This window comes from Bufo gargarizans, chromosome 10, assembly GCF_014858855.1.
Source record: "Bufo gargarizans isolate SCDJY-AF-19 chromosome 10, ASM1485885v1, whole genome shotgun sequence".
Taxonomy (NCBI): domain Eukaryota; kingdom Metazoa; phylum Chordata; class Amphibia; order Anura; family Bufonidae; genus Bufo; species Bufo gargarizans.
In genome coordinates, this window is record NC_058089.1 from 113,544,570 (window position 1) to 113,551,007 (window position 6,438).

General features: G+C 46.6%; 1 protein-coding gene across 1 annotated transcript in view; it reads right to left on the reverse strand.

The window, feature by feature from the left end:
* Positions 1–1,717, reverse strand: part of ZNF507 (zinc finger protein 507) — a 33,455-nt gene extending 31,738 nt beyond the window's left edge. The window contains exon 1 of the mRNA XM_044270161.1: positions 1,617–1,717. The gene's annotated coding sequence lies outside the window, so the exon portion shown is untranslated. The remainder of the gene's footprint in view (positions 1–1,616) is intronic.
* Between the last annotated feature and the right edge of the window lie 4,721 nt (positions 1,718–6,438).

Sequence of the window (6,438 nt, forward strand, 5' to 3'; positions counted from 1 at the left end):
TACAGTGACTCTGAGGGACCCGATGGATCCTGGAAAACCCCTTTAAAAATAAAAACTACATACACCAGCCCGACACTGTGAATAGAGGCCTATGGGTATGTCTGAGGTATATACCCGGAGTCCGGCCATAGATCTCAAATTTTACCCCAAGGCTTTTACCAGATTGTTTCTATTGACTGACAGCAAGCAGAGATCTTAAACACATTGAAGATTTGTGGCACAAGGGGGGATTTATCAAAACTGGTGTAAAGGAAAACCGGCTTAGTTTAGTTGCCCATAGCAACCAGATTCCACCTCCAAAGAAGCTCTGAAAAATGGAATCTGATTGGTTGCTATGGGCAACTAAACTAAGGCTACTGCCTGCCGGATCCGGAAATCAGTTTGCACGACGGATAGCATTTGTTTCCAGATCCGGCTGACAAATGTATTGAAATTCCGGATCCATCTCTTCCGGTGTCATTCGGAAAAATGGATCTGGTATTCATTTTCTTCCCATTTCTAAAGGTCTGCGCATGCGCAGACCGGGAAACCGGTTCAGTATTTCCAGAACACTTGGTACCGGATCCGACATTAATACATTTCAATGGAAATCCAGCATTCTGGCAAGTGTTTTGGAATTTAGGTCGGAGAAAATACCACAGTATGCTGTGGTATTTTCTCCGACCAAATACCGTAAGAGGGACTGAACCGATGCACACTGAACGGTTCGCTCTCCATTCAGAATGCATTAGGATAAAACGGAAGCATTTTTTCCCGGTATTGGGCCCCTAGGACGGAACTCAATACCGGAAAACTTTACCGCTGGTGTGAAAGTAGCCTAAGCCAGTTTCCCTTTACACCAATCTTGATAAATCTCCCACAAAGTATCAGAACCTCTCGGAGCTACAAGAGAAGACAACTCAAAGGTGCAAAATAAAATCTGCATCCTATATGTGAAAGGAAACACAACTGAAAGAACTACAACTCCCAGAATGCCCTGGCACCCACCCACAGGATCCTTAGCAGCCCCCCCCCCCCCAGTGACTAGAGATGGGTCACTACTAGTGCTGAGCGAACTTTTAAGTTCTGCGTTCGGGTTATCGAAGAATCCCGTTATGGATTCCAAATTCCGTTACGGTCCGTGGTAGCGGAACCCATAACGGGATTCTTCGATAACCTGAACTTTGAACTCAGAACTTAAAAAAAAGTTTGCTCTAAACTAGTCACTACATCACCTAGCCAGGTTCAACGATTCCCCCCGCCTTGCAGCTTTCGTGGGGACTAGAGACAGCACAGATGCTGGGAGTTGTAGTCTCCCAAGAGTCACATGACCCGCCCTGTGCCGGTGGGAGCCCCACCAGGGTACGTTCCGCTCTGCATACGTGGTAGGGAAGCTAGGAGCCTTTGTTTTGGTCAGACAACGTGACAGCATCGAAAGGGGCAGGCCCCTGGTAGACACACACAGCAGAGGAGGCTCCAGACACGGCCTGTTACCAGCCCCATCCTCCCCTCAGACCCCTGTCCCCCTGCCCGGTCCTCAGTGGAGAACCGCCGCCCGCCCCCCAGCCTACCCTCCCCCGCCCGAAAATAAGACGGGAAAAACCGTTCCCCGTGAAGAAGAAGCCCAGCAAACTCACTCTCTCTCTCCTCTCAGGCGTTTCAAAATGGCGGCGTGCAGGAGGTGGATCACGTGACTCGACATGACAGGTCAGGTGGGCCTCGGCCGTGACGTCACCCGGGGGCTCGGCAGGGGAAGGTGGGTGGAGCCAAGCGATAGGCGGGAAGTTGTGGCGGCGTCGGTGGCGTCTCGGCTACCTGGCTGCGGTCCATGTAGGAGACGTCTCAGGTGTGAACTGAAGTCTGTGGTGAAAGTGACGGGAAATGAGAGAAAAAAGAGCCAAACAAATCCTGTCAGAGACAGCCGGAGCCTGAGAGACATTACACGGCAACCTGTAGCTCTCCAGCTGCTGGGAAACCACAACTCCCAGCATGGCGCACACAATGGGGCTTGTAGTCTCCCCATAAGTTGCTAGCTGTGCTCCTCAGCCTTATAGACGCCGCAGCGGCAGGGCATATTAACATGGCTGCCCGTTTGTGCCGTTTATTACGACTTTTTTTTTCAATTTTTAACCATTTCTGAGAGAAATTATTCATTTTTAGTCCCTCTAGACCCTAAATAATAGAAACCTTCTCCAGCTGCTGTGAAACCACAACTCCCAGCATGGCGCACACAATGGGGCTTGTAGTCTCCCCACAAGTTGATAGCTGTGCTCCTCAGCCTTATAGACGCCGCAGCGGCAGGGCATATTAACATGGCTGCCCGTTTGTGCCGTTTTAACCATTTCTGAGAGAAATTATTCATTTTTAGTCCCTCTAGACCCTAAATAATAGAAACCTGACAGAAACCAGGTCTCAAAGATGAAAAAATATCCCAAATTTTAGTAGAAAAAAGCCTGCTTGGTCAATTTACTTCTAGTTTTAGGACCGATACGGAAATAATTTCAGCGCCACTTGGTCCCCTGACGGAACCTACGAAAATGTATAATATGGCGGTCGTATAGGGCCGCGTCGCGCTCGGCCATCACCGTTTTTAGCAATGTCCCTAGAGAAGCGTGTTTTATTCTCCTTCCGTAAGTGGCGCCATCTTGTGCCGAGCCATAAACCGGTGTCAAAAATATATATTTCTTTAAATTACTTTTTTTTTTTTTTTCTCCTTCCCCCGCAGCCAGACTTTCAAATACAATAAACCGCAAAATGCATCCGATCCGAAGGGAATTCCTACCGCTCCCTGATTAAATTTTGATATGAAGGGGGGGGGGGGGGGGGTGAAGACCGACCCGAGCGGGCTGATAACCTGACTGACATTCGCCATAATTATTAGTATTTAATTACGGTTTTTATGAGTGACACATCAGTGGAGCGGAAGGGGGTAATTATTCGCTCGTGAGTGACAATTTTTTAAAAATGTATGCTTGTCACTGACAATGATGGACACTTGCTCGGCGGAGGCATTGAAACCTGCCACGGTTTGTTGGCCGATATGACTGACATTAAGGGTTTCCGTAGAAAAAGCTGAAACCATAATGAATCGGTTCTAATATTTATGAGTGACAATGTAAGGGTGCGTAGGGGTCTGCGGCGTGGACATGACTGATCCGATTTAGATGGAAGTGGGGCTCCGCATGCAGTCAGGGCTGGTATAATAGGTCTGCATCGCTTGCACTTTATTCCCGGCTGTCATGCACATCCAGCATTCTTCATTAGATGTCGCGCCATGGCAGCTATGACAGCGGGAAAGTAAATGTGGCCTAAAGGTGCGCTTCAAGACAATATGCATAATATATCTCACCATACATCCCCATGTTAAAAAGAAAGTAATTGCGCTGCATGGTAATTTTCATGTCCTGCCAACCGCTCTCGACGTTTGCTAGCAGCGAAGGGAAAAATTTTTTTTTTTTTTTTTTTTTTTAAGGGGCCACCGCTTCGTAAAAAACGGCATTAGGGAAGTCTAAAATCCTTAACTATTAAAATCCACGACTGTATAAAAAGCTGTACAAACGCCGCGCTGTCTGCCGCGACTGAATATCAGTGGGAAAACATGGCGGAAGCTGAAGGCCTTACAGGGGGAGCGAGTTCAGCAGCACCGCAGCTTGCAAAAAAGACGTAAAACATAAAAATACAAAAATCTCTTTTGTGGGGAATAGGTTCATTCCCAAAGGTTATATAATTATTTCATTTAAATATATATAAAAATAAATATTTCACACAAATGACGATATCGGCCTTGGGGAAATATTGTAGCGGGCAAATCCTAATTCCTGAAATTGGCAGCGACGTTCGGGTCGGTTTTCGTATTGCTCAAGGCCGGCTCGCCAAGCAGCGACCTCACAGCTATCCACCAGGCCTGGAATTTAGTCCTAATATTTTTCTCCATGGTCTGTGTTTTTTTTTCAGCTTTTTTTTTTTTTTTTTTTTTTTATTAGTGACTTTATAACAGAATAGCAATAAAAATGGAACTAGAAATAACACAAAATCCTTGCAAGGAAAAACATAATTGACAGGAAAATAAGTGTTGACGGGTGTAACTAGTGGTCAGGACGGGCCATCACTGTTTTGTATTGTTATTATGACTAGAGATTAGCGAATATCCGCTTGTGAAATTCGTTCACGCTTTGTTCGTTGGTAACAGGTGAATTGCGTTATGGATTCCGTTACCACGGACCATAACGTAATTCTATGGTGGAATGCGTTACTGAACGTCTTTAGAGGCAATCCGTTATTCATTCCGTCATAATAGAAGTCTATGGCCTGCATAACAGATCCGTCCGCTTTCCGTTATGCGGGGGTCTAAGTGCCCTACTGTATCACCCCGCTTCTCACGGATTCTGTATGACAACAAGTTTGACATGTTTCATCATGTACCACATTACAAGGTATCTTCCCATTATGTATATATATTTACTTTTACTATTGTCTATGGTGCTTACATAGTCCGCAGTGCTGTACAGAGATTATTGTTAGGCTACTTTCACATCTGCGTTTTTGATGTCCGGTTTTGAGATCCGGCAGGGGATCGCAAAACACATCCGTTTGAATAATACAACCGGCTGCATCCGTTCTGAACTGATCCGGTTGTATTATATAGAAAATTAACATGCTGGATCCGGCACTAAAACCGAAAAAAAACGATGCAGCGCCATTGACTTACATGTTTCTGCTTGCAGCGGTTTTGTGTCTGCCATTCTGGTGCCCTCCGTCCTGGTTTGTTCAGTTTTGCCCCCATTGACAATGATTGGGGACAAAACTGAAGCTTTTTCCTTCGGTTTTGAGAACCTCTGCCGGATCTGATAACCGGAAAGGAAAACACAGATGTGAAAGTAGCCTTACTCACCACAGTCCCCTTCCCCATTGGGGCCCACAAATCTAAATTCTGAATTAACCTATCAGTTTGTTCTTGGATTGAGGGAGGAAATCACCCCCCAACACGGGGAGAACATATAGACTCCTTGCAGATATTGTCCTGTTGTCAGATTCATGCCAGGACCCCAACGTTGCAGAGGAACAGTGCCAGCCACTGGGCCACCATGCTGGAGGAGAATCTGGTGCCACACATAGGACCCAACAGCAGCACATTATAGGCCTATATGTTATGGAGCCATAGGGACTTGAAGTTCCTATGTTCAGGCTCTGTGCACTACTAGGCCATAGTTATTCGTATATTGACTTCGTGACCGGTGTCCACCTGTAACTAAACATCACACAGGTCTTGTCTGCTCATTCTTCTAGGGGTTTGGTGCTGCTTCAGATGGCGAACGTATTTTCGGCATAGTTACCAAACCCAGTCTGCCTCAGATCTCTTTTTCTAGCTATATAACGCCTCCTGCACACGACTGTATCCATTTTGGGGTGCACAAATCACTGATCCGCAAAATATGTATGCGGCCCGTGTGTATCCTGCAATTTTCACAGGACCGACTATAAAAAAAAAAAAAAAAGCCTATTCTTGTCTGCAAAACAGACAAGCACGGATGCAGGCAGCACATGGATGACATAGTTTTTTTTGCAGACGCATAGAAATGAATGGGCCCGTGAGTGATCCACAAAAGATGCGGATTGGACACAGACCAAATATACGGTCGTGTGCATGAGGCCTAAGAGAAAGTCAAACTATTCCTTGTGTAAAAATTCTAAGATGGTGACCTACTATCAGTAATCTTCAGCCTTAGGGCTTGTTCACATGAACGTATGCAATGCACGGAGAACGTTCACGAGGCCTCCAGGACGGATCCAGACCCATTCAACTTAAATGTGTCCGCATCCCTCTGTTCCGCAAAAAGATAGGACATGTTCTATCTTTGTGTGGAACGGAACCCCACAGAAGCACTCTGTAGTGCTTCCGTAGGGTTCCCTTCCGTGCTTCTGTTCCGCACTGCTCCGGATTTGCAGATCCATTCAAGTGAATGGGTCCGCATCCGTGATGCGAAATGCACACGGAACGGTGTCCGTTTATTGCGGATCCACATTTGCGGTCCGCAATTCGGCAACGGAACCCATACGTTCGTGTGAGCAAGCCCTTAAAGGGGTTTCCCGAGAATTTATAACTGATGACCTATCCTCTGGATAGTGCCACACAGCCTAGGTAGGTGACGACTCGGTCATCCTTCACATGGCCTAGGTGCAGCTCAGCCCTATAGAAGTGAATGGGGCTGGGAGCAATACCAAGCACAGCCACTATATAATGTACAGAGGAGCTGTGCTTGGTGAGCTGTATGAGCCTTGGCGTTCTCACAGGAGTGCTGGTTCCATTTCAAAAGGCTTATTGCTGGGGTTCGGGGGGGGGGGGGGTTAGACCCCCACCAATTAGATACCAATGAGCTGTCCAGAGGATAGGTCACTAGTTATAAAAACCTGGAAAACCCTGTTAAGGCCTAAAGTAAAATTCCACTGATGAACAATCAT